The sequence below is a fragment of the Belonocnema kinseyi genome, chromosome 4 (assembly GCF_010883055.1).
Source record: "Belonocnema kinseyi isolate 2016_QV_RU_SX_M_011 chromosome 4, B_treatae_v1, whole genome shotgun sequence".
Classification (NCBI taxonomy): domain Eukaryota; kingdom Metazoa; phylum Arthropoda; class Insecta; order Hymenoptera; family Cynipidae; genus Belonocnema; species Belonocnema kinseyi.
Genome location: NC_046660.1, coordinates 84694959 through 84715264, shown reverse-complemented (window position 1 = coordinate 84715264; position 20306 = coordinate 84694959).

The window sequence follows — 20306 nt, the reverse complement described above, 5'->3', positions numbered from 1 at the left end:
CCCCCCCCCCCGGGGAAACAGCTGAAGCGTTGCAACGGACCCACTCGCTGCTTGCTGCATACACGCGCCAAATACCGGGTGGCCGTTAATTTACAGAATACAGAACCTCACCCCCTTCATACACCGTATGACGCGGAATCTAACCTTTCTTCCTTCTTTTTCTTCTTATAATCATTAATAGTCCAGTCAACGGGGAACAAATATCACTCAGAAAAAAATTCGTAAAAGTAGCATTTTTTTCACAGATACGTTGGCAAGGGCTTTGTAAAGATATTGTAAAAAATCCTCAAACATACATGTACGGCAAAGTTCCGAAATTCTGCAAATTGTTAAACAATAACATATTTTTTTAAATTACTTGAGAACTGTTGATTTTAGGTCGAATATGGTAATGTGAAAAAATGTTCATAATTTTATAGGGCACAAAAATGGTTCTATCCATTGTGGACTTATTGTCAACGGCTTATCTATTAAATTGGATTACCTGCACAATTCTTTTATTTCTGAACAAATAATAAAAAAAATCTCAAATATCCTGAAAAAAACGTCGGAAATATATCAGGCGATTTGTACTGGAGCAAATGCAGATTCCTGTTAACAAAAAAAAAATGACTAAGTCATTTGCATGACAAACTATCAGTATAAAATGAGCTCAATTTCAGTGTACAATTTGATATGTTTAAGGGAATGCTTTTGAGATGAAACTTCTTGCAAGTGTTCATCCATTTTGATACAATACATTTTCCAATTTGTAGGTCAGAATAATAATATTTAGGGCCTCTTTTAAAGCTTTAAACAAGTAAATTTCCAAATTTAAGCTATGATATCGGAAGCAGCGCGGTGATTATGAGTCTTGATGGCAGCAATGGGAGCGGGGGCGAGAACGGTTACTTCTTTCGATGATATTGAACCCTTCGACATTTTTTGCTCACTTTTCCCGACAATATACTTGGCCTTCGGGTGGCCGTGGCGTCACTGCAATGCAGGTTCTCAATGAGGAAAATTTCAAAAATAAAAATAAAATTAATGTAATGCACATTAAGCCATATTTTTATTTTATGAAAAATATATTCTGCTTGATAATTTGAATCAGAGTAATTACAACCATATCCTTAAGAACCTATAAAAAACCATAATTACAAAAATGAATTTTTTATTTTCAAACGCAGTGAATAAGACAATTAACAATAAATATAGCATAATTTTGAAATGTCTATAACTCGGATTAATTTGTACTTTATTCCCTAAGCACTAGAAAATTGTGATGGAATTTACATAATAATACAAATAGTTTCACTTAATCGATAATGCCCGAACTCTATCATGTTTTCCCTGGCATTCCCTAATTTTCCGGAACCATTAGACCTGTAGCAACTCTAATACTTGTACTTTTGGATTTTGAATTGCAGACAATCCTTCCCGGAGTTATCATGCTCATCGCAAGCAATAATAAAAAACGTGTTTTGCGGGAGCGGTCATATTTTCCCAGTCTACTTCAATAGAATGTTGTTAACATTACCAAAAAGAATCTTAACATAGTAGACTTAACCCCTAAATGGGAATGTAAAAAGATGAAAAGTTTTTAAACTCTACGTGTGAAGTAAATTCCATCACAATTTTCTAGTGCTTAGGGAATAAAGTACAAATTAATCCGAGTTATAGACATTTCAAAATTATGTTATATTTATTGTTAATTGTCTTATTCACTACGTTTGAAAATAAAAAATTCATTTTTGTAATTATGTTTTTTATAGGTTCTTAAGGATATGTTTGCAATTACTTTTATTCAAATTATCAAGCAAAATATATTTTGCATAAAATAAAAAGCTGGCTTAATGTGCATTGCATTAATTTTATTTTTATTTTTGAAATTTTCCTCATTGAGAACCTGCATTGCAGTGACGTTACGGCCACCCGAATACCAAGTATATTGTCGGGAAAAGTGAGCAAAAAATGTCGAAGGGTTCAATATCATCGAAAGAGGTAACCGTTCTCGCCCCCGCTCCCATTGCTGCCATCAGGACTCATAATCACCGTGCTGCTTCCGATATCATAGCTTAAATTTGGAAATTTACTTGTTTAAAGCTTTAAAAGAGGCCCTAAATATTATTATTCTGACCTACAAATTGGAAAATGTATTGTATCAAAATGGAGGAAAACTTGCAGGAAGTTTCATCTCAGAAGCATTCCCTTAAACATATCAAATTGTACACTGAAATTGAGCTCATTTTATACTGATAATTTGTCATGCAAATGACTTAGTCGTTTTTTTTGTTGACAGGAATCTGCATTTGCTCCAGTACAAATCGCCTGATATATTTCCGACGTTTTTTTCAGGATATTTGAGATTTTATTTTATTTGTTCAGAAATAAAAGAATTGTGCAGGTAATCCAATTTAATAGAGCAGCCGTTGACAATAAGTCCACAATAGATAGAACCATTTTTGTGCCCTATAAAATTATGAACATTTTTTCACATTACCATATTCGACCTAAAATCAACAATTCTCAAGTAATTTTAAAAAACATGTTATTTTTTTGACACAAATGCTATTAAAAAATTTTCAGACAATTCCAGGTTTTTTCCGGTTTAATGTTTTATAGTATATATATATATATATGTGTGTATACAGTGTCGCGATTTTATTATAAACAATGTTTCCTTTTTAGTTTCTAGGAATTTAATTTATATGTTTAATTTATAAATATTTGACAAATTACATCACGAGATATTCTTAAATATATTCTCTCCATCGATTATTTAAAAAGGAAGTGTCTACACTTACCGAAAAAGCCCCTTTTCCAGATACCCTATTAGTTAAAAAAATCAGGATATTTGTACCGAAAATTTCGGTACAAGTAGCCATGGCCAATGAAATTACTGAATAATACTAAAAACATCATTAATCATTTGTACCAGAAAAACGTTTTTTAACAAAATACATAAACTCTCAACCAAATAGTTGATTTTTCAAGTAGAAAGATCAATTTTTAACTTAATAATTGAGTTTTCAACTGAAATTTTTAGTTTTACACACAAAATGGAATAGACAAATTTTCAGTAAAAAAAAATTAATTTTACACAAAAGAAGAACAAAGTTGCAACCAAAAAAATAAAATCTCTTAACTAAAATGATAAATCTTCAACTGGAATAGATGATATTTTAAAAAGATAAAAGATGAATTTTTCACAAAAGAGGTTAAATTGTTACTAAATAGTTTTATTTGCAATAAAAAAGATGAGTTTTCACTTAAAACGATAAATATTTAATTCGAGTTCTTTAATTTGTAATAAAGAAGATGCACTTTCTACTAAGAAAGACAATTTTTTAACAAAATACATGAATTCTCAACGAAACAGTTAAATTATCAACTGAAAAGACCAATTTTCAACATAAGAAGTTGAACTTTTGACTAAAAAAGATGAATTTTTCCAGAATATCTCAAATTTTTCTGGAATGTTCTAGAATAACAGAATAGTTTATAAAATTCCAAAAAATTTAAGCACATTCTGAAATATTCCAAAGTATTCTGGAATATTCTTAATCAGATTCGATCAAAATCAAATCAATCTTTTCTTCGACCGTCAATATAAATATGCATGTGTAATTTTTTGTAGATCTTACGGTCTTCAATTGTTGAAAAAATATATAATAAACGAGAATTACTGAGAAATTTCGTTTATTCAACCTTTCGACGTTTCGGTTTTTTTTCTTTTTTTCATAAGAATATAATCTTATAATTAAAAAAACATCTTAAATTTTGAGGTTTTTGTCTTCTATTATATTTTTAAAAACATTATTTTTTCACTTGTTACCAAAATTGGAGTTTTAACTGGTTTTTGTTTTATTTTTAATATTTGACTTGATAAAATTGACATGTTTTACTCCAATTTTGAAGTTTTTATCATTTTTTTTTCGTTTTCACTTCAAAAAAATACAGATTTCTTGAAAAAGGCAGACAGTGATGCCGAAACGTCGAAAGGTTGAATAAACGAAATTTTTCAGTAATTCTCGTTTATTATATATTTTTTCAACAAATGAATACCGTAAGACCTACAAAAAATTACAGATGCATATTCTGGAATATTACGGAGTATTCTAAAGTCAAGGGAATTTATCTTTCAGGAAAGTTTTTAGATCTAAAAAAGATATTCAAGAACATTTCAGATCGCTGCATATTATACTAGCCCGAATATTGCACATATAGGTAAAATATTTTGGAAAAAATCGCGAGTTTGACTAGGACTTCAAGAGGCAAACATTTATTGAAATTCATGAGATACATATTTTTTGCTTTTTTCGCAATAGTTCTTAGTTTACGAGATATCGAAAAGATATGGAAATTTCGATATCTTGCAAATTAAGATCCTTAAAATAAACCAAAAAAAGTGCAATTATGGATTTTTACGTACTTTCCCCTAAACGAGTTCCATTAACACATACTAGGTCTGTTTGAAAAGTATCCGATCTTGTAATAGAAATTCTTTTGAATTCGCTTTAAGTTGACCTCAACTTGACATAGAGTTGTTATATAAACCTCTTCCGATCTTGAGGCTTACTAAGAGTAAGAGTTAATTCTATAGTCAATGGCGATGATATTTTCTTCAAAGTATTCCCCTTTGCAAGCCACAGCCTTCTGCCAGCGATCATCTAACTTGTAAAAGCACTCCTTTTTAAAGTCAACCTTTCGGAATAGCTAACAATTCCTTCGTCGCATTCTGTTTTATATCATCTACGTTTTGAATTCGTTTTCCTTTCAGAGGATACTTTAATTTGGAAAACAGCCAGAAATCACAAGGTGCCAGGTCAGAACTGCATGGGTTTGCCGAAGTTGTATAGGGCCGTGTTTGACCAGAAATAGCTGAATAAGCTGCGATGTATGGTGTGTTACATAAAACAGGCTAAATTTTGGCGTTGATTTCAGAGATATAATTTTTGGAACGACAAGTTTTTCCTCTATCTCTCCCATTGTTAAACGCCGATTTTCATTAATTAAGATACACGGAAAACAAAGTATCGCCGCTCGAGCTTTACAGAATTTTAGTTCAGCGAACTACGCACAGAAAATCACCGATCCTCCAAAGTACACCAAAATCGATGTTTAAATGAGTTGCAACAAATTTGAGCCACACAAATTCATTACGAGAATCTAGGGAAAAATCATCATTTAGAGGCTGTTCTTTCTCATTCAGAGCAACGTGAAGTATTGTCTACAAACTGTCAGGCCTCTAATCCATGAACCAGAACGCCCGGATCTCGGAATGGCCGGAATGAGGCGTTGACCAATCAGAAACGTTCCACGGAAACAGTGTCATTCTCACGCTGAACTAATCCGAACTCAGCCGAAGTGTTCGAAATTTTTAAGTTTGCGCCAAAAGGCATTTCGTTCATTTCGGAAGTTGTCAAACACATGAACCGGATAACCGTAACCCGGAATGACCGAAACACCAATCACAGAGCACCTTTAACAAGAAGGCACTTTTTCGTCTTGCCGAAGGTGCTGAGAATTCTCTGAACTTCTCATGAGGAGACCAATGAAATTTGATTTGCAACAAATTTAACACCAGCGGTTTTCTGTGTGGGTATATAGTGTCTCGGCCAATGCGGTATCGGTAAGGAAACTATACTGATTTGTCGCTGGACAATTCACTGCTTCGCGTACACGTGCGACACTTACTTAAAATGAAAGAGAAGCGTCATTTGCTCGCGGCGTTTTTTTTGTTGCTAAAAGCTTTTTCATATCGTATCTTTTTGTCAAATCTCGACGTCTTGAGACCTTCGGAAACAGAAAAATAGCGAAAGAATTGTCATAATACGTATGGTCAGGTCAACGAACTTGTTTCCTTCGTGGAGCAATATAACATTTAGGAATACTAGTATAACTAGTACGCCTATAATGGTACAGTTGTGAGGACCATCCTGTAGTTTGGTGAAGGAACTATACTATATAGTTCTGAGGACAAAGATATTGTTTTCTCAGCTATATCGTATTTTTCCGTGCATGCATTCTTTTGACATTTTGCAGTTTTTGGCATTTCTGAGCCTGCCAGAGCGAGAGCTACTTTCCACTGACGTACAACTAGCTTTCAACCCTCTAAAACGAACTTTAATTTAAGTATCACTTAAAACTCATCGTCTTACATTTTCCGACTCATAACGATGGTTTTCAAATATAAATGGCCAAGCTTTGGCCAAATCTAATGCACACGCTCTGTTTCGTAATCCTGAAATGCTACGCGTACTTGGTTAGACATTTACGCAGCTACGTACAATAGTCGGTCAGATATTTAGCAATCTTTGCCATTAAGTGAGGGGCCTCGCAGAGGTGCCCCTGAAAGGTAAATACCTATTTTTAACAATAGCGCAACTTGGTATAAACTTAGAGCACAAAGTCGGATACTTTCCGTACATACCTAGTATACAGGGTGTCCAAAAAGTGACGAAAGACCAAAATAATTTTCTAGGTAAAATATTTTTAAAAAGGTCAAGGTTATTATTGAACCCGACCCACACCGAGGTCAACCCTAAAAAATTTCCCGCTCTTTCAATTGCCGGTGTCAAAAATAGGGGTTCCCATTAAAAAAAAATCTGTTCATGAAATAAACTTGAAAGTCAAATTCAATGTCACCATTGGATTCCTCGTTAAAAGTTACTCCAAGAATGACCTAGACCGACAAATATCTAGCCGACTATTGTACGCCACTGCGTCAAAGTCTAAGTACGCGTCACATTTCAGGATAACGAAACAATGCTTGTGCATTAAATTTTGCCAAAACTTGGCCATTTACGTTCGAAAACCATCGTTATGATTCGGAAAATTTATGCCGATGAGTCTTGAGTGATACTCAAATTAAAGTTTTTTTTAGAAGATTTGAAACTGGTTATACTTCAGTGGAAAGTATCTCTCGCTCTGGCATGCTTAGAAATGCCAAAACACTGCAAAATGTCAAAAAAGTGCGTGCACGGAAAAAATGATATAGCTGAGAAAACAATATTTTTGTCCTCAGAACTATTAAGTATAGTTCTTACACCAACACTGCGGGATGGTCCTCACAACTGTACCAGTAGAAGCGTAGTAGCTGTACTATTATTCCTAAACGTCATATTGCTTCACGAAGAATACAAGTTCGTTGACGTGACAATACGTTATATTATAATTCTTGCGAAAGCCATAGTGCCACAAACTAAAAATTTACGCATAAACACACACAAACATTCGTGAAATGCTGTTTTTCTGGCTCAGAAGGTTTCAAAACGTGGATTTAGATGTTTCGTTACTTTTTGGACATCCTGTATAAATATAAATTTCTCAAGTCAGTTACAAAACAATAATAAAAGGCCGAAAATCATTCCCTTTGCCGCAGTTTAATTCGATCTATTTTCAGCTTGTGAAATTTGTACCCCAATTAAGAGCTTTTCCTTGTAAGATAAACTAAAGCCATTCCAGTGTGCTGAAATCTGCACTGGTTTGAGTTTCTGTGCTAATTAGATGCAAATCTAAACTTTCACGCCACTTATTCTCATTGTCCTGTTCCTGTTTTGGTATTCGATTAGCCCTTCAAAGCACACACGTACGTACGTTAGAAACATTAAGCTATACAGTCGACGGACCGGATTACTCTGAGAGGCAAATGGGCTACAAAACAAGGCAGCAAGGTGATGAAATGCTATTTGTAAACTTCGTTGACGTTGGTTCTCTAACCAACAATGCAACTACCTGATATTAAACTGACATACAACGCATCCCCAAACACAACTTTATTGTCGGGGCTTTAATTAAAGAGATGGTCTAACAGTTTTACGATCTATTTGAGTTTTGTTCTTATTCACCTGTCCATGACATACAATTTATTCGTAAAGAAGAAAAAATAGCGCGCTAATAACAAGTTTACTATTTTTGTTACCTAAATACCAAATTAAGATATATGCTTCAATTTTAAGGGCGCGCTCAGAATATTGGAGTTTCCGAGAATAAAAAAGATTAACTGTACATCAAACCGGCTTGATGAATCTTCCGTCGAATTATCCTTCATTTTACTAAAAAAGTGAGTAGTTTGCATTTAAATAAATGTCAAAATCTAAAGAAATCAAGTCGGTTTGATGTACAGTTAGACTATTCTCTATTTCAAAAAATAAAATGATCTAAGCGTGTCCAAACTTGTATTGAAAATTCGAACAAACCTCGCATCAAAATAGGTACATCGGGTTTCATATAATTTAATTTTAATTTCAGTTTCAGTTTTAAATTTAAAGGAGTTTCAGTCCTCTGTGACTTTTATTCAAGTATAATCATTTATCTGAGCAGAAACTGAAAGTCAAGAAAAAAATCTGCCTGTGCTTCTTCCACTTTTGTGTACACACAGTTTAAAATTAAAGGTCTAAACACTCGATTTTGTCCAAAATGTAAACTTTTCTACGTTACATTCAACACTATTATATAAAATATGTATCGCAGTCAGCTCTCTGAAAAGTGCTGCTCTGAATAGTACCGTTTCTCCTCATTCTTGCTCGAATGCATCCCTCACCATCGCGCTATCGCTTCGAACGCCGGCATTTTAATCATCTTTCTAAATAGTGCTAATCAAATATTTGTACGAAAATAGAATATGTACCGGATTATTACTTAATAGTACATATAATAATTAATCAAATACTTATCGAAACAATACTTGTACAATACCGACTTGTTTTTGTTCACTCAAATTCAAGAGAGAAAACATCCAAACATATACACTTCGTACTTGCGGAAAAAAATAAGAAAACTGACGACTGGCACTACTCAGAGATAGCGGACGTGAATTCGAATGATGCTTCCACGTGCCAAGAGTGGGGGAAGCTGAGTTCCACGAAAAATACTCCTCTATCCAGCTCATGTCCGGTACTATTCAGAGAGCGGACTGTATATTTATTTCTGTACGTCGGGCTGGTACTATTTATTTATATATGGCAAAATGATATACGCATTTTATTTTTCATGATTACTTCAATATTTGATCCTTATTTTGCACTAATTTTTATACTCGGCTACTCTGAAAATCTACCGTTTGAATAAATTTATATTATTACAACTAATAATATAAATTGGTATTAAATCAGGCATATTTTCATCATCTTGTTTTTATAATTTAAAAAAAGTGCGCATTCTATAAAAAAAGAAATTTCTTCTTGAACATGTTTTTCAACTTAACAAAAAAATTGAAATTTCATTTAAAAAATGAATCTTAAAACCAAAAAGACGAATTTTCAAACAATAACGATTTTTCATTCATGAAGGGGAAAAAAGTCCACCTAAATTATTGAACCTTTAAGCCAAAAGACAAATTTTCTGAACAAAATATGAATTTTTGACCAGAAAATATGAATTTTTAACAAAATAGTTCAATTTTCAACCAAAGAGATACATCTTTATTAAAAAAAATTGTGTTCGCAAAGCTGTTCAACAAAATAGCTAGACCTTCGACCATGGAGACAAACAAAATTTTCAAACAAAGTTGTTGAATTATCAAGGAAAGAAGATTAATTTTCAAGCAAACCGTTGCAGTTTCATTCAAGAAAGATGAAATTTATACTAAAACAGATGAATTTTTAAATTGAGAATATAAATTTTTAAAAATTTGAATTTTCATTCAAAAAAGATTTAGTGTGACTTTTTAACATCAAAATTTAAGTTTAGAACGAGAAGTAAATTTTCTGCGAAAATACTTGAATTTTTATCACTGAAAAGATAAATTTTCGAAAAAAATAGAATTTTCAATCATGAAGGATGATTTTTGAACAAAATTGTTAAATGTTCAACCAAACAGTTGCATCTTGATTTAAAAAAATCCAATTTCTCGAAACGTAAATGAATTTTTTAATTAAAAGGAAAATTTGCAACAACATCAAAATAGTTTCAAAATGGATCGCAATAACCTTTTCAAAAGCAAAATATTAATTTGAATCAAAAATTAAATTTTTTACGAAAGTAGATGAATTTTCAACCAAAAAATACAAATTTTATCAAAACAGTTTAATTTTCTACCAAAAAGGATGACTCTTTAATCAAATATTGTTGAAATTTTAAAAAAATGATAAAAGTTATATCTAAAAAGATAATCTTTAGAGAAGCAACTGAAAAAAAGAATAACAAACATAAATATAAGGCAAATTAATTACTGACAAGAATATTATACAAAGTGACCGCAAAACTTCATTTTTAAAATTGTCAATTTATCCCTGATCAATTTTTCCTGACCATTACTACTCAAAGAACAGAATATTAAAATAGAAACATTTTTAAACTAATGAAATCTTTTATAAACAAAATAAAATAATTTAAAATTGAAATTTTCCTGACCAATAAAATTCCCTAACTCTTTTAAAATTGTTGTTTGCTAGGTTCGTTTTTCACTCACCAGATTTTCTAGGCGCGTAAAGTTAAATTCATCTTAAATTTATGTACAGTTACTGCGAGTTACTGTTTTCATTTGTGTATTTCCAAAAATAAGGTACATAAATTAAGGACTCTTCCCCCTACAGTAACAAATCGTTAAAAAATCTCTCGATTCTTCTCTCCCATTGAGCTGTTACGTAATTTAAGTACAGTCCCTAATTAAATATAATATACTAATTTTTTGAATAGTTATCAGTGGACCTAATAATTTTGAAGTCAATTTTCCTATTCCTATATGCAACTAATATTTCCATTTTACATGAAACTGTATACAGCGAGGGACTTTGTAAAGGGTAGTATTGTATTTTTCAAACACTATCTTCATGCGATTGTACATACGTGTATGTAACTCGTTGAATAGATATGAAATAGAGAGAAGAGGGTTTGTTGTTGTGTGAGTGCGTGTGCAAAAAACTCTTTTGGGTGTGGTGAAGGGGGAGCCCAATGAAGGGGAAGCGCAATATAGCCGCAGGTTGAGACCATAGAAAAGCCGTCTGGCTTAAAGGGTCGCGTTTCGGATGAACTCCAGGAATATTCTGTTTTTTTTTAAGGCTCCCTCAAAATAGGGGTATCACCCCAGATTAGTACCTTCGAATTAACTCTCGAACGAGGAATTGAAGTTTTTTGCAGATTAATATTCTTAGGAGTACTAGAAGCTCTAAAATTTTGGTAATGTTAAGAAGATAAATTAAAAAAACTTTCTATCTTGCTATGATTTTCAACTGTTCTTTTTCTAATGACAAGTTTTTCATTTTTCATTCCTTAAAATACTTGGAATAAAGCCTTTAACCATTTTGACTTATGATATTAGTCCAAAATTTCTGGAGTAGAGGTTTGAAACGAAATAATTGTAAACTAGAAAACTACTGATCCTAGGATATAGGAAATCTCGCATCTGTTAAGAGAGGTAATATGTGGAATTCTAAGAGAAACCCTATTAAAAAAAATAATTTAGGAAAAAGCTCTGAGTTACCCTTAAATTACCCTTATCCTGAATCATCACGTATTTTTCAAATGGCCCCTAAACATGTTGGGCTAACGAAATTAGTTATAGGAAAACTTTTCTGCAAACTTGTATAGATTTATTTATCTATTAACATTGGTAAAACAAAAAATTCAATATTACTTCAAACAAATAAATGTCACTCGTACAAAATTGGTAATACCAAATTAATTGGGCTTTTAAACATTTCTTATAATAGATCATTTATTAAAATATTAATATTGAAATACAGAAATATATATGATTTATTGCACTTCTTTTATTTACATTATTTCGTTCTATTATGTTGAGTGATAGAACAAAGTATGGCGCGCGTTATAGCGCCTGAATATCATACTAGTTTATTAAAAATTAAATGAGTGATAAAAAAACATGTGTGATACGAAAACGATAATTTGCGTAATCGCGAATAAAATTGTTAGTCAATTACTCAGTCGGCTGGATACAGACATGATACATGGCAATTTAATATTCACCGCTTAAGCGGAGTGAAATCCAGTTCTCGAGTGACGACTATTCCAGATATCCTATGATTACAGCTTTTCTCAGTTCGGTGGGTCGGAAAACTACTCATGGATTGAAATCACTCGTGAAAATATTTTCTTTAAAAGTCAAAGCATTTGTTTAAATTAAATAAACATATTTTCAACCTAAATGATATTCAAAATGTTTTAATAAAATTTTCATGACTTGCTTTCCAGGAAAATTGTTCTTTGACAGAGTGGCCGCAAAACTTTGTTTTTAAAATTGCCTGATGTTTCCCTGATTTTTCTTGGTTACTTTTTTATTTTCCTTTACCAATAATTAAAGAAAAGAATTTTAATCTTATACAATTTTTGGTATAGAATATGCCCAAAACAGTGAATAATGTGAATTAATAATTCAAATTATATTCTTTTGAATTTAAAGCAATTCGATCAAATGTATAAGAATTCCAGGTGAATTTAATAAATTTCAGGACAAATTCATATGACTTCAAAAAAATTCAAATGAATGGGAGGAAATTCAGAAAATTCCACTGGGCTCAATGGAAACATTTAGAGGTCGACAATTCTGATTGAGTTCATTTTTGGGTATATTGTAGTTAAATCGATTCTAAGAAATGGTTAATTTTCTTTATCGGCCCAAAAACGGTTTTAAGGGTATTTTCACTCCCTCAAAGTTGGGGTTTTTAGTAGAAGTTTTGCTTGTTTCGCATATTTAAAGGCAATTGACATATACAAAACATCTTGTAGAGGACTTTTTGCAACGTGGATAGACGGAAACACACCGTTGATGATCACCCACCCCCCACACGGGGGTGAACAACCCCGTTTACCATCGGGAAAGTGTCTGTAAATAAGCAAAAAATTCAAATAACAAGTAAAACTTACCGAAAAAATTGTAAGTACACATTAGATTGAAACTAAATCGATATATTTTTTCATTTCGACGTACGAAAATTTTGTAAGGGGTAGCTACCCTTACACACGTATATACTCTAAATTTTAGATATATTTGTCTATTTACAGTTATAACACATGAAAAATGATATTTCTGTACATATTTTATTTAACAACTATGAATCTCGTCTAGATTTATCTTTTCGACCCTCGCTGGAGGGGTTGTACTACCCCTTTGCATGTATAAGAAATAAAAAAATACGTCAAGTTGGCAAATTCATTAAGAATTATTCGAAAAATATTTTCACTTGTCAAGAACTGCAACTTCAATGTATTTTCTGCTTATCAACAAAAAATTTTCACTGGTAACTACCCTCACGTACATATATAGTAAAATTTCGAACATTTTTGGCTTTTTTTATTTGTAAAAAATGTTTCATTAATAAAACAAATATTCTTCACTATGGAGTTACGATAATCTCTAACAACTTTCTCAACCACCCTATTTTCAGGGCTGCATCATCCCTTTACACAAATAAAAATATAAAAAAAACTAGCGAGTTAAAATATCAACAAGGGTTGAAAAGACAAATCTGGACCCCTTAAAAAATTTTCGTACGTCGAAATGCAAAAAAAATATCGATTTAGTTTCAATCTAATGTGTACCTACAATTTTTTCGGTAAGTTTTACTTGTTATTTGAATTCTTTGCTAATTTACATACACTTTCTAGATGGTATACGAGAGTTGTTCACCCCCGTAAGGGGGGTGAGTGATCATCAACGGTGTGTTTCCGCCTATCCACGTTGCAAAAAGTCCTCTGCAAGTTGTTTTGTATATGTCAATCGTCCTTAAGCATGCGAAACAAGCAAAACTTCTACTAAAGACTCTAACTTTGAGGGGGTGACAATACCCTTTAAACCATTTTTGGGTCGATAAGGAAAATTGACGATGTCTTAGAATCGATTCAACTACAATATACCCAAAAATGAACGCAATCGGAATTTTCGACCTCGGAATGTTTCCTCGTCAGTAAAATTATAGAGTGAATTTGGAGGAATTTAAGAGAAACGGGATTATAAAATTCTAAAGAATGGTGGGTGAATTTAAAAGATTTTAGGATAAATTAAATCAAAACTTTAAAAAATCCATTGAATTGAGTAGAATAAAGTGACGTTAGAAGCCTTCAAATAAATTGATAAAATTCAAGGGAATTCCAAATAATTGAAAAGAATCACGGATAAATAAATAAAAATCCAGTGTGGATTCCAAACGAATTCAAATGAATTGAAAAAACATGTGAAAATCTCCTGACATCTTAGAAGTCCTAAGAAATCTCTCACTTCTCGTAAATAATTATTTTGAAACACATAAATTCTTTGAAACCCATCAAATACAGTGAAACTCTTTTATACCGCCGATTTTGGGGCTGACTTTGAGTCTTGAGAGCTACAAAAGCTACCTTGAGAGCTACAAAAGCCCCCGAAATCATTAAAATCTCCGGAAATCTTGCAAAATCCCTTGGAAACTTTTGACGTATCCTAAACCTTTATAGGTCTTATAAAATCGTTACATATTTTCAAATTTCTAGGAAATTCTTTACCATACAATATTTTTAAAATTTTCAAATCCTTTAAAGCCTGTTGAATTACTGGAATCAGTTGAAAGTTCCTTGGAAGCTTTTATAATATCCCAAAATCTTGAAAATTCTTAAAAATTTTTGAAAATGACTTGAAATATTCGTAAAATCTAAATAAAATAAAACAAATACTATGAAATCTTTTAATTGTTGTTAATAACTTGTTAGCTATTTTAAATATCTGGAGAGGTCTCAAGTGCCTTAAAATCCTTGAAGTCCTCAGGTATCTGGTAAAATCCCTGGAATATGTTAAAACGTCCTGAAATCTTATATGTCTTTTTTTCTAAAAAATCATACCCCATCTTCGAGAAATCTTGAAAATTCACCAAAATCCTTTCAAATTATTTAAATCGTTTAAAAGTGACTTTTTGTCAAAAAAGTGACTGAAAAGTAACTTCAGAAAAGAATTCACTTAAAGTGCTTCTTACAGAAATTCCCTGACTTTTGAAATTTTCTTCCAAATATGTTAGTTGTCCTAAATTTTCCCTAGCCAACCAAATTTTCTGGACTTTTTTCTTATTTTCAGGTTTTCCCTGACCTGGGGTAACCCTGTTTGGTGCCTTTTAAGAAAGACCATTTTGAAATATTGAAAGATCAAGCCAATGCAATTAACAAATTTCTCCATTTTTATTTCGATTTAATTATTTACAAAATTGCTAACAAGGAAAGTTTTTCTCTAACTTTGGTGGTTTTTAGTGAAACAATACGTGTGTAACAAAATTGGAAACCATCGGAAGATAAGATCTGAAACAGTAAGAAAATTATGCGTGCTAACACCTTATTTATTTTGGTTGCTTAAATATCTAAAATTGTAATTATTTTAAATCATAAAAAAATATCACATCTTTCCAAAATAACATACCAGTATAAATATTTTGTATTCAACATTCTAATCCAAAAGATCCAATATTCTCTCAGGATAAGCTTGCGCATTCGCCTAGTTACAATTATTGTCTATTGTAGGTGATTTAAAAATGTTTTCACATAGGAAAATAAAATTAATACATAGGAAACATACATAAATGGAGTTTCCATTCATAATAAAAAAAAGCAAATCTTCTTAAGAATTCGTTCTAAAAATGACCAAATAGCACTGGAAGACAGTTGAGGAATAAGAATAGAACATGGGGGTTGTAGTTCCAGAGAAGGCTCTCCAATTACGGCTTTCCGTTCACCCGAGTTATGTCAGAGTTTCATTAATTTTAATTACATATCTTTAATTTTCACATACAAAGTTTTCATATAAAATATACGTATCGAAAAAAACGTTATTTAATTATACAAAACTAACAAGTAATTTTGGTCAACCGGTGTAATCTAAAGCAGATTTTATATCACACTAGAAAACGAGCTCTTTTCCCACGTGCTTTTCCTGTTATAATTTCTAAATCTAAACAGTTTTCATAAAAGATTTTACAAATTCTAAAATTCTACATTTTTAATTTCGAAAACGGTTAGAGGAAAAATGGAAGCCCCTATCTGTTGGATGTCGATTAGAGTACATCATTTTTCTGCTTTAAACACAATAATATTTCTATCTTTTTAACACTTCGCTTTCATAATGCTTCTTTCCATTTAACGCAAAATCTCATGCTTTCATATATGAAAACATTTTTTTTTTATTCAAAACTAATTTTTCGTCTCCACTACAGAACTAAAAAAAGGAATTAATAAAGGAAAAGGGTATTTTATATGAGATATTTTGTTGTGGTGATGATTGGAAGAAACCGAAGAAAATAAGACTGAAAGAAAAACTTTCTGCATAATAGTATACAAAAATCAAATCTTCCCGTTTTGAGAAACTGTCAATATAAAGAAACACATTAATTAAAACAATTTTATTTATAAATTAAGTCTTCGAAGATAATCGCACTAAAAGAAAAAATTCCAGCAAAATGGAATAAAAAATCCGCCCGCTTCGTGGGCACATACTCGTAGCGTGATGCGCGCGCGGCTCGCAGGTTTGAGCGCGCCTAGGGCGCGCGTCTGTTGGTTCTCGCGCTTCGCGCTCGATCATATATTTATCTCTCACTCCGCACACGATAATGTATTTACCTCGCGCTCCGCGCTCGGTCTTTGTATATTGCTTACACTTGTGCACAGATTTTTTAAAACTTAAAGTCAAAACATTGACGAGGGGCTGGGGGGGGGGGGCGGTTAGTTTCAACCAAGAGTCATAGCTGGTTAGAGTTTTATGCTGAGAATTTCAAACAACCTTCAGCAGCGTTGTGTTAGATGGGAGTTCATATGATCTCATTCTCACATTCCCGGCCCACAGTGGGTAAAACATTCCATTTTTGTTTCAAAAAAACGTACAGCCCATAAATATTAAGCGATTTGAACATAAAAAATTTGAAAACAGCTGTGAAGATTTCTAAAAGAATGCTCGAGCATGATTTTTCAATTAGGTTTTCAATTTTTTATAAATAAACAAACAAATATGACGAAAAAATTGCCATTTTATCTATTTGACGTTCCATAATCATACTATTTTCTAGTTATATTGCAAGAGATATTTTATAAACAAATGCAGTAATCAGGTATTTTTCGGCAGAAATTTTTTTTTCGATGTAAATTTTTTTAATTTAGAACTTTATGATATTTGCAGCAAAATTCATAATTTTTTTATTAATCTTATGATCTTTTAAACAAATTTAATAAACAAATGCATTATTCGGGCATTTGTCAGCAGAAAAATTCGGTTTTTTCAATACCAGTCTTTTCAGATGGGAAGTTAATAAGAGTTTCAGTAACATTAATAATAAGTTGATAAATCTTATTATTTCTTTAAACAAATTAGATAAATAAATTAATCCGGCATTTGTTTACAGAAAAATTCGTTTTTTTCTATGTCAACAGTTTTAATTAGGATGTCGAAAAAAAATAAATTTTTCATCGACAGATGCTCGAATAATGCATTTGTTTATTAAATTTTTTTTTAAAAATATATAAAATTTATCAATCCATTATCCTGCTATTGACGAGCACTGCGAACGTCAACTAGAAAAAAGGCCATTCTTTCGCCATATTTGTTTATTTATAAAAAAATTGAAAACCTAATTCAAAAATCAGGCTGGAAAACTCTCTAACATATCTGATTAGCTTCTTTTCTCCATTTTTTTGTCGAAATTGGTAAAGATTTGTGGGCTGTACGTTATTCTGAACCAAACTAGTAATTTTTCTTCCCAATGTGCGGAAGCCTTTCAGTCCGAAACCAAAAACCCTTTTTTTATTTAATAATCTTGTAGGGCATAGAAAAAGAAACATTGTTCTTTCCTTGATTTTTTTCATACCATGCGTTATTTGACTTAAAATGTTGATTTTCGTATTTTTTGAAATTTTGTAAATGTTATAACTGTGGTAAATGATGGTTCTATAGAAAAAGACATTAGGATAAATGTTTTCTTTGATTGAATGCTTTGAACATACGTACAATTTTTGAATTAAAAAAAAATGGTCTCAAAAATTTTCAAAATACGCTCACTTTTTGAATTTCCACCCAAAATGGCTGGCTAATAAACTTGAACTTTATTTTATGACACTAAAATAGTATACAAAAAGCCAATTCAATCTGTCAAATCTTTCGAAAGTTATCGTGCTAACAAACTGAAAATCTACAGACACACGCACACACAGGCAGACGCATTCGTAAAAACTAATTTTTCGGATTCAGGGGGTCTCAAAACGTGGACATTTGACAAAAATGGGGGGGGGGGTCAAATTTTACACAAATCTAATACCTTCTCTTGATGAGAATGTAAGAAATTTAATTTCCACGTTTTCCATGTTGGATAGAAAAAAGCAGTATGACATAGAAAATTTTATTTTTCGCTTTGCATCTAAATGTCAAGATCTTCAACTTGAGCCATCCCCGATAAATCGGTCTAATAGAAAAGCTTCAGGCATATAGTAGACTCAAAAACAAAATTTCATCATTATGCTTACTTTTCAGTCTCTGATAACAAGATGTCATTTCAACTAAAGAACACCACGATATCATATTAAGTTTTATTTTTAAATGAACATTTGCACTCTAAGACCTTCGATTTGAGCCACATTCGAAAACTCTCGGAATAAATAAAAAGATTCCAGTATAGTGATTTTAAAAGACGAAATTTCCTCATTTTTCTAATTTTTAAGTTTTATTTTTTATGCACATAACATGACAAAAGCTTCAGTAAATAAAGTTTGAGTGTTGACCATCAACACTTGCAGACTATTTTATTGCGCATGTTATTTGCACGACAAACAAATTCAATGTTTTTTTCGTTTTTTTAAATTTATTTAAGGAAAACGACAATTTTCAACGAAAAAAGAATCAATACTTTTTTGTATTCAACTCGCCAGATCTTTGTTTTTGAAGAAAATATTTTTGTAAATTTACTTAACAGCTCCAAAATGTTTTTATAATTAGATAAACACTCCAAAAGTCGTAGAATATGTTGAAGAATGCAACATGAAATTTTCAAGAAAAAATATCAATTCCCGAACTCTCAAATTCTCTCATCATCAAATCTCAAATCATCAGATTCTCTCAAATAATTTTGAAAATTTGCTCAGCGAACAATAATTCCCCGTGTGTTCGAGCGCTAAGGTGGTTATTGCATCCGCGCCTTTAATTCTCTACTTAATTAAGTATCAACTTAAACTCATATATCACCATCAACTATATATTGGATTGCGACTTGTAAAATAGGTAGGAATTCATAATCTAAAGTTCTCGAATATACGTTATTTTTTATGTTTGTTAATCTACTAGCGTTGTTCGAAAAAGCACTTTATAACTAAGCAGAAGGCCACTGAGCTTGTATCTACTTACATATGATTAAGTTTCTCAAATCTCTGTAGGTTTTGAGGTACACATTCTCATCGTGATACTCGCGCTGCGTGCTCGATTTCCGACAGACATTGTTAACAGGTTTTGTTGAATCTTTATTTTTCTCGTAATTTTCGTCGTTTTTCCACAAAGTTTTATTTTATTTTCTTATTTTCAATATTATTTTTCACAAATAAAACAAACAACACGCTTCCTATCAAGAAGTGATTCTTAATGAAATTGTAGATCATTTTGTGGATAACAATTTTTGTCTACTCATCTTTTTTCGTATCCTACATAGTTTGCCCACAAAATGGAATTTTTTATGTTTCATTATTTCTTGTGCAATCAAAATTTAATTTTTCGATTTTGAAGAAAAATCCAAAAATTTGTTATGATAATCATGTAGGGCTTTCAAAAATAAATGTTTTTCTTCTCTTGACTTTTTTCATATCGTGCGTTTTTTGGCTTAAAATTTTGATTTTCAGTTGATTTAGAAAAATTTGAAAACACTATAACTCTGAGAATTTTCTTTTAACCGAAAAAAGTCATGAGGATAAATTGTTTGTTCTTTTTGATATTATAAATATCCGTACATAGAATTTTCATATTCGGAAAAAAGTGGTCTCAAAAACTTTCAAAATGCGCTCATTTTTTGAATTTTTATAAAAAATGGCTGGGTAACGTACTCGTAGTTTCTTTTATGACCTAAAAAAAGTGTGCCAACGACGGATTTCATCCGTTTATTTTTTCGAGAGTTATCTCATTTACGGGCGGACAGCCGGACGGGACGGACAGACAGACGCCATCGTAAAAACCTGATTTTCGGATTCAGGGGGTCTCGAAACGTGAAGACCCGTTGAAAAACTGTGATGTCAAATTTCGGACAATTTTATACTTTCTCAATCATAAATGATGAGAATGTTAAAAGAAATTTCCAAAGGGGGAGGGTCGGTAAGGCCGGTTTTTGGCCTAATTTATTTTTGGACCAAAAAATCTGAAAAAATCATGGTAGTATCTTATAAGTATCCCG